This window comes from Amborella trichopoda, chromosome 9 (genome assembly GCF_054954075.1).
Source record: "Amborella trichopoda isolate Santa Cruz 75 chromosome 9, AtrichopodaSantaCruz75HAP2 v2.0, whole genome shotgun sequence".
Lineage (NCBI taxonomy): Eukaryota > Viridiplantae > Streptophyta > Magnoliopsida > Amborellales > Amborellaceae > Amborella > Amborella trichopoda.
Window position 1 is genome coordinate 43,172,725 of NC_142344.1, and position 8,780 is coordinate 43,181,504.

General features: G+C 35.7%; 1 long non-coding RNA gene across 1 annotated transcript; it reads left to right on the plus strand.

The window, feature by feature from the left end:
• The first annotated feature begins 3,913 nt into the window (after positions 1-3,913).
• On the plus strand, positions 3,914-5,457 carry LOC105421039 (uncharacterized). The gene is made up of 2 exons (XR_002281772.2): positions 3,914-4,191; positions 4,989-5,457. It is a non-coding gene; the product is annotated as an uncharacterized LOC105421039 (long non-coding RNA).
• The last annotated feature ends 3,323 nt before the right edge of the window (positions 5,458-8,780 follow it).

Sequence of the window (8,780 nt, forward strand, 5' to 3'; positions counted from 1 at the left end):
TGGCGTTCCATATAAGAAACTTGTTCCATTAGAAAATCAATATAGAGACATGACCCCAAATTAAGCTAATTGTGAAGAAGTTATTTAAAAAAAAAGATTGGGCAGATTTATAAAAACTGAAAATATTAAAATTGATGATCCAAAATGCATTTACAAGATGCATTATTTCTAAAACTTGAAATCTAATTTTTTTCTCACGTTCATGCAGCTTGAGGTTGAGATGATCAAGTTGAAGATATTTGAGCTTCAAAACACCCTCTTGTAGTGAAATGTTTTGGGGCATGATTGTTTCGAGCATCGCACTTGTATTTTCCCTTACAATATTGAAGGGGAGGCAAATATCATCTCGCATGCATGCCCGAAATTTGAAATGACTCATCTCTCTCAAAAGATAAAGCAGTAACGTCTCTCTCTCTAAAACCCACACATCTCTCTCCATAACCGACGCAGCTCTCAAACCTACGACGTCTCTCTCAAAAAAAAGAAAAAGAAAAAAGAAGTGCAACAGGGTCAAAGCATTCACCCTTTACGGGCCTTCTAACACTGGCAATCTCTCAGAGCTCGAATAGAGAATCCAATTCTCTTCCTCTTTCAAAAGTCATGACTTTAGTGATTAACAAATTATAAATTTATTGCATTTTTGCATAGGGCAATGAGCGGATCATGACTTTCCAATTTGTGCTTTCAATTCTGCTAAATCCAGTGGAGGGTCTTTCTCCACTACAGAACCGACAATTAGGTTTTCCTTCTCTGCTAAATCTAGAGGAGGTCGTGATGGTTTTTCTTCTCTAATTTGGCGCGGGCGCCGGTGCCGGGAGAAATGAATGGGGCTGACAGGGTAGTTGACACTCAGGTAGCCTCCATGATTGAAAGTGAGCTACTGAGAGAGTTCCTTGGATTGGAAGGAGCCATCCTCTTCATCAACGATTTCCTAGTGCTGCAAATCGATCTCATATGTGACAAAGGGGACTTAAGAGAGAGAGGTGTTCAACGAATATTTGTTGCTTTATCACTGTTGCACTTTTTAAACAGAGAGACGTTATAGAGGGTTGGGGGACTTGAGAGCTGTGGGTTTGAGAGAGAGAGAGAGATAGAGGAGAGAGATGTGTGGGTTTTAGAGAGAGACGGTATGCTTTAGTGGGTTTCACAGAGAGAGAGGAAAGAGATGGTGTGGGTTTTAGAAAGACAGTATGCTCCAGTGGGTTTTACAGAGAGAGAGAGATGTGTGGTTTTAGAGAGAAACAATATGCTCCATTTTGAAAGAGATAAAGTGAGAAAGAGAGAGGTCATTTCATATGTTGTTTGGGTCAATTATATATGGTCAAAATTGGTTATTTGGGTCAAAAGGTTTGGAAGGTACAAAAGATTGTAACGCAAAAAAAAGTTTTGAATCCTTGAGTCTCTTAATAAATGAGTTTCAAAATCGTAAGAGAAACTTTTCTATAAAAATAGATAAAGAGAATTATTCTAAAAAACTAACCAAGAAATGTTGTATATCGAGCAAATTAATAAACAACGAAAATTGTTTTATTAGAAGGTCCAGATAATATATTACAAGCATTATTTTCATGATTTCAATGTAATTTAAGTTTTTTTCTTATAGAATGTCGTGATATTTTTCAACATTAGAACGTCTTTCTATAGATTTTTTAGGTGCACTTTAGCTTTCTAGGAAAAGGTTGTTTTCCTTGATAATATGAAATTTATTTTCCCAACGAATTGGTACAATGCTGACTGCTACCTTGTTACACCACAGCCAATAATGACATTGCTGTATACAAAATCGGGAAGGTAAAATATGAACCCTAAATCTAGAAAAGTCCAGAATAAATAACAAGTTCAACATAAACAATAAACCTTCCAAGAGTGCTCGATACGCAATCACAAGAACTAGGCATGTAATTAATCTCTATAGATGCTGAGCACCCAACGATCACGATCTATTGAAGAGAGGAATGCTTATAACATATCACAATCATCGATATTAAGGGTGATGCATGTTACGGGTGATTATTAATAGTGTATGTGACCATTTTAAGAGTAATTTCACAAGTCTTTTAAAGCTGAGTCTTCTTCCCATTCTAAAGAAAAACACAATATATACCATTATCCATACAAAATTATAAAAAGAATAAAAAACTCATCCATTTCTCTCTACGTCTCTTTTTTTTTTCTCTCTAAAATACAAGACTCTTACGCTCTATACAATAGGCTTCTTGTTTGGGTGCATAATACTAGTAAGTGCAACAAATTGCATTTTCTTATGCACACCATTTACAATAGGGTGCGGGTAGTATAGAGCCGATGCCCCATACAGTCAAAGTAAAATGCACCTTCAAATAAGGTTAAAAAATGTAGTTTCAATAATGGAAATCTTTGTGATAGTCTTAAAATATATTTTCATTTTTAATTATAGAATTTAAAACTTAAAAAATAGTGAAGATGAAGGAGATTTATGAAAACTTGAAAAACTTGAAAATTGACGATAAAAAAATGAATTACAATATGCACTATTTTAAAAACTTGAAATCTATTTTTTTTCGTGTCCTTGCATCTTAAGGTTGAGATAATCAATTTGAGAATATTTGAGCTTCAAAACAATCTTTTCTAGTGGAATTTTTGAGCCGCGTTCTAATTTGAATGTTTAGAGCATCACACTCGTATAAACTTTACCTTTAATGCTCGGGAGTTTGACTAATTTGTTCATATATAAATATATATATATTTGCCCATTTTTCCCTCAACCGATTTGGAACACAATGTTATAGGAAATGTATTTAGTGGCCCAACATTACCACAATGTACACTTGCTCGCCCAACGACCACTTTAGGTAATTTGAATGACCGTTAAATTCTCAAAGCCTTTGATTAGTGGAAAAAAGTACATTAAAGGTTGTTATCTTTCTTGTAGAAATAAGTTTGTACATTTTTTATTTTATTTAAATTGGATAAGTGGATTTGACACTTTTTCAAGGATTATCATTTTTTATTATCAAATAAACAGTCATTTATCCGAAATTACAAGCATCACCTCCCCAATCTCATAGGTTTTTTTTTAAAAAGTTGTCCTCCTTTCTAGCAATGCAAGTACCCGATAGGAGTAGTGATAATTTTTTGAAAAAATTACAAAAAACCCCAAGCTCACACTTTTTATGCAACTTGCTTCCAATCTAATTTTTTTTCTCATTTTTTTCCCCAAAACAAACTTTATATGCAAATACTCTCATGGGAAAAAGTTTTTTTTTTTTTAAACGTAAATAATTTTCCCATATACAAAACTCATTTTGGCCTTGATATTGACTTTTGGACCCAGTAGCACATTATCGGAGGGAACAAGTGCTGGACTGCCCTTTACATAGTGTCAGAGCCTTGCAATCCATTAACATCTAGTACCGGACCGCCCTTTGCAACTGTCGGACCACCTTTTGCAACTGCCGGACCACCTTTTGCAACTGCCGGACCTTGACATAGCGCCGGAGCATGAAATTCAGTAACATCTACTACCAGACCGCCCTTTGCAACTGCCGGACCTTGACGTAGTGCCGGAGCCTGAAATCCAGTAACAGCTACTACCGGACCGCCCTTTGCAACTGCTAGACCACCCTTTACAACTGCCGGACCGCCTTTTGCAACGGCTCGACTGCCCTTTACATATTTGCCAGAGCCATACTACTATACTATCGGACCGCAGTTAGTGCCGGATCCCTACTTCCCGACCGCACTTTACACGGTGCCCGAGCCCGTATTTTGGAGGTATAGAGGAGACAGACGTAAAGAAAAAAAGTAAGGGAGGGTAGTTTAGGAAATATTTTATTTGGTTGGGGGCATTTGCAAAGATGGTGTATTTTGGAAAAAACGTGAGAGAAAAAGTTAGGTTAGGGTAAGTGTCGTGGGTTTTTATGTAATTTTTTTTTTTGTAAAGCGAAAGAGTTGCTCGGGGGTTTGAATTACCGGACGGTTCTCCTCAGAGTTTGTTTAGTTGTTTGATGACGGATATTCGAAATACGTATGGGATTCTCTCTCTGTAGATCAACGTGAGTGGCGCTCTCTCTCATTCTCTGAATAACGGGTCTCCCTCTCTCAGACAAAACAGCAAAAGCTTCTCTCCCTCTGAGACTGGTTCGCTCTTTGTCTCTACATTCCTTCGCCTCCCTCAGCCCATCCGCCCACCCACAAGTACAGGCTACACAGGTATCAGAAAAATACTTTTCCATTTATAAATGGAAAATTTTGGATGAAAATTTTTGAAATTAAGAAGACACTATTATCATGTACGGTTAACCTATTATCTAGAGAGAGAAAAGAATTGGGGGAAAATGGTGAGAAGAAATCAGACAATAAAAGTTGGGGAAATCGTATAAAATCCGCAGGGAAAGAAATGGGGGCAATGTAAGAGACACGTGAAATGGTTTTTGAATGGGTTTAGGTGCGTTGAGGCTAAACAAAGGGATACCTAGGGTTTCTTGTACGCAGGAGAGAGAGAGAGAGACCCTTTTAGGGGGGCCATTTTCCAGCCGATACCGATTCTTTCCGGCCACTCTCTTTCCCCCAAATCTCAACCATTTTTAGCCGTAATTTTTTTAGCCAATGGAAACCTTCTTCTTTTCTGTTATCACTCAATATGGGGTTATCACACCATATGGGGAAAACCCCGTATAGTTGTTCAGTATTTCGAACATTGGATGACTCTTTTATTTTGAAAAAAAATAGTTCTCTTCATGTCGGTATTTGTATTGCCAGACACAACTTAGAAAAATAAAAAGTGATGCTCGTAATTTTGGATAAATGAGTTTCCCATTTGGTAATTGACCCCCAATGATGTCTGCACGTAATTTGCTGTTAATTTAAAAATAAGAAAACCAAATTTGGAGCTCAAAACCCTTTGATCCATCCACCCTTCTAGATTAGCTGTGCTGATCCATCCACCCTCCTAGATTAACTTTGCAGGTCCATTTAATACAATGCATATTTCTCTTTTCTCCAAACAGATTTTGCCTGCTGCTGGATTGCCTACAGCACACACGAGTCAAAACAGGCGAAAGCCCTCGAGGAATTTCCAGAGGGCCGAAAAACCCTACAAGAAGGGCTCGAGGGGAAGTTTTTCAGTGGAGAAAATATTGGATTTGTAGACATCATTGTAAATTTTCTAAGCTTGTGGATGGGAGCTCTAGGGGAAGCTGCAAATATAATGTATTATGCTGCTGAGAAGACCCCACTTATTCATTCTTTGGATTGAAGAGTTCAGAAGCGTTGAGGTTGTGAAGGAGAGCCTGCCTTCTCATGATATGTTTATTGCCTGTTTCAAAGGTTGCCGTGAGCATGCTTGCTACCCCAACTTCCACCAAATCAAGGGAAATGGTTTAATTTAATTGTGTCGGTTGAAATTAAAAAATGTATTATGTACAATAAAGATTTGAGCTTTTCGAATAATGTAGGCCGGTATTTATTTTAGGAAAATTATCTCTATATTTATCATTGTTTATGTTTTATATCTTAATAGGCTTAAGGTTTCAAAACATATATTGAGTCATAAAAATTTTAAGTTTTATACTTTTTAACTCCTTAGGCTAACTTTATCCTTTTTAAACCTAGTTTTTTTTTCAAAACAAATAGAAAAAAAACATATTATTTCTAAACACCATCCTTTCTCTCTCTTCACGTGATTTTCCCTAAATCTTTCTTTCTACCTATTTTCCCACTCTCTCTTCCCCCCTGTCCTCCGTTAGAGAGACAAAGATGATGAATTTTAGAGAGAGCGAAATTTTGGGGGAGTATATCATGTAAAGAAAGGAAGGGTTCAGAATGAGCAAGTCTTTTTCATATTTGTTAGAGTTAAAAAAATAGTTAAAAGTGTGTAAAGCTAGTTAGAGAGTTAGGATATATATTTTGAATTTTTGAGTCTATTGAGATAAAAAAATAAAAAATAAAGAGTATGAGGATATTTTTCCTTTAAACTTTTTTTATATTATTAAACTGTAGTGCACTCTGGAGTTGCGTCTTTTATATGCACATTCATTACTAAGGGAGCACCAATGAATAAACATGAGCTTGACTTCCAAATTTTTTCAAGCCTTATTTGTCTTAATTTTGTACTCTCTCTCTCAACAACAAATCTTATTGCTTACTCTTTCAGCTCAGATTCTTACTCTCTCCCCACAAAACCTACTCTCTATATCTCTAACAAGTAAGTGGTACCAATATCTCTCTCTCTCTTTCTCCCTCTCTCTATGGCTTTTTATACAAATACAATCTTACTAGCTTTTTTCTCTCTCTTTCTCCCTTTCTCTATGCCTCTTTATACAAGTACAATCTTACTAGCTTCTTTCTCTCCACAACAAATTTTGGTCATCCCGCTCCCTCTGTTCATACAAATCCATAGTTATGATCATGACTAGTATATTAAATTTCACTAATCCAAATAGGAAATCAATAAAGACCGATCAATTCCTGGTTGAAATAGAGAATTGAGTCGATTTTGATGGACTCACACCCCCATTCCGTCAGAAAAATAGGTGAGTTGTTAGGGAAACAAGCAATTTGGATTGCTTGAGTGACACAAGTTCTCATCTAATTTATATTTCAATATATTTTTATTTTCATTTTCCAAAGTTACAATTCCTATGTAGTTGTTTTGGGGATTGATTCTCACAATAGAGGACTGGACATATTCTCACTTCTAAATCACTAATTCATCGATCCAGACTAGATTTTCAAAAAGCCAGTTCACCCCAGCAATTATGATCACCGAGTCATCACCAATTTTAATATTTTTATTATTTTCATTTTACTATTGTCAAAATTCAAATTATTATGTAATTTTTATTGGGGCCCTAGTCTAACACCAGAGAATTGGTCTGGTTCTTCGATCTGGATTGCCAGTTCTCCAATCCAGACTAGATTTTGGGAATACTGGTTGCCCAGGCAATCTAGTTTTTCAAACACTAATGATAACCACGATGGACCTCAGTTGTAAAAATAATAATTACTGAAGTCTATGAATAAGACTATCAGAGAGTAAATAAATAAATAAATAAAATAATAAAAAATAACTTAAAGCAATAGATCACTTTACTCAAACATGACAAGCAGACTCAAGGAAATGCAAATTAATCAAAAGAATTATCGCAGTTATGGTTAATGTTTAAATATTCAACTCGCGCTCATGACTTAGCCGTTGCTCGAGGCAAATAACTCTGGAGAGTCCACGTGGACTTGCTTGAGTACTATGCACTTAAAATTTTTTACAGAGAGAAGCTATCTCAAAACTTTAGCGAGAAAAAACTCACTCAAATTTTAAGTTTTAGAGAGAGACATATCTTAACATTTTAAATAGAGAAAAATATCTTAAAATTTTAGAGTGAAACAATGTGAAATTTTAGAGATAGAAATTACTTGAATTTGTTTTAGAGAGATAAATTATCTCAAAATTTTTAGAGAGAAAAGTTTCTCAAACTTAATGAAACAAATGACATGGTAATGAATAATACAATCAAAAGTGTTGAACAAAAAAAGAAAAAAAAAAGAATAGAAAAAGAAACATGAAAACGTTATGTATCCATGTACCCTCCAAACAACGGCTTAGAGTTGGCTATTACAGATCATTTTAAAAGGGCTTTTTCTTCTAAAGTTAGATTTACACCGAGGTTAAATAATGTTCCATTCAAGGTGCTTTCATTTATTGATGTTTCTCAATTGGATGCACAGGTTTCTATGGAGGAATTGAAATTTGCAGTCTTTTCACTTTCTGGTGATAAGGCTTCAGGTCCAGATTTCCACTTATTTTCTTTAAAAAATTATGGAACTTGGTTAAGATGGAGCTTTTGGAGATGGTAAGGGGTTTTTTGATGAGGGGTAAATTATATAAAGGAGTTGACTTTTATAGCACGGTTTCCCAAAAAATCCACCATTATAGAGTCATCAGATATTAGGGCCATTAGCTTTCTCACGAGTTTCTATAAAATCATTGCCAAAATTTTGGCAATGAGGTTAAAGAGGGTTCTGCCGTCGATTACTTATAGCCCTCAATCAACGTTCATTTAAGACCGTCTTATTTTGGATAGTCTGCTAGTGGCACAAGAGTGTGTTCACTAAAGGGTACTAAGCCAACTACCAGGGGTTGTGATTAAAGTAGATATAGAGAAAGTTTATGACATGGTTGACTTGGTATATTACTAGAAATTATGAAACAAATGGGTTTCTTTGAGCGATGGAAGAGTTGGATATATGGTTGCATGTCATCTGTTTATTTCTTAATTCTAATAAATGGAAGCCCAAAAAGTTTCTTTAGGGCCTCTAAGGGATTACGCCAGGGTGACCCCATGTTTTCATTTCTCTTCACAATTTATGCAGAATGTTTTAGCTTGATGTTAAAAAATGTGGAGATTGCAGGTAACTTTATGGGATTCTAGGTTGGTTAATGGCCTTAGTGTATCTCACATTCAATATGCTGATGATACATAGATATTCTGCCAAGCGAGTGTTGATCAAGTATCTAATATTGCTCTCTTTTTAACTTGTTGTGAAGTAGCCGTGGGGCTCAAAGTTAATTTCAATAAGACTTCACTTATTGGTATTAATTGTAGGGGTGAGTTTGTGAAGGAGCTTGCTGTTGTTTTGGGGTGTAAAGTGGGTTTCCATTTATTTATTTGGGGATTCCTATTACTGTGGGGAGGGAACCTATCTCGGTATGAGTTATTGTTTTGCATAGAGTCCACGTTAAACTGGACTTGTGGAAACCAAAATATTTATCCTTAAGAGGAAGGGTAACTTTGTTACAGTCT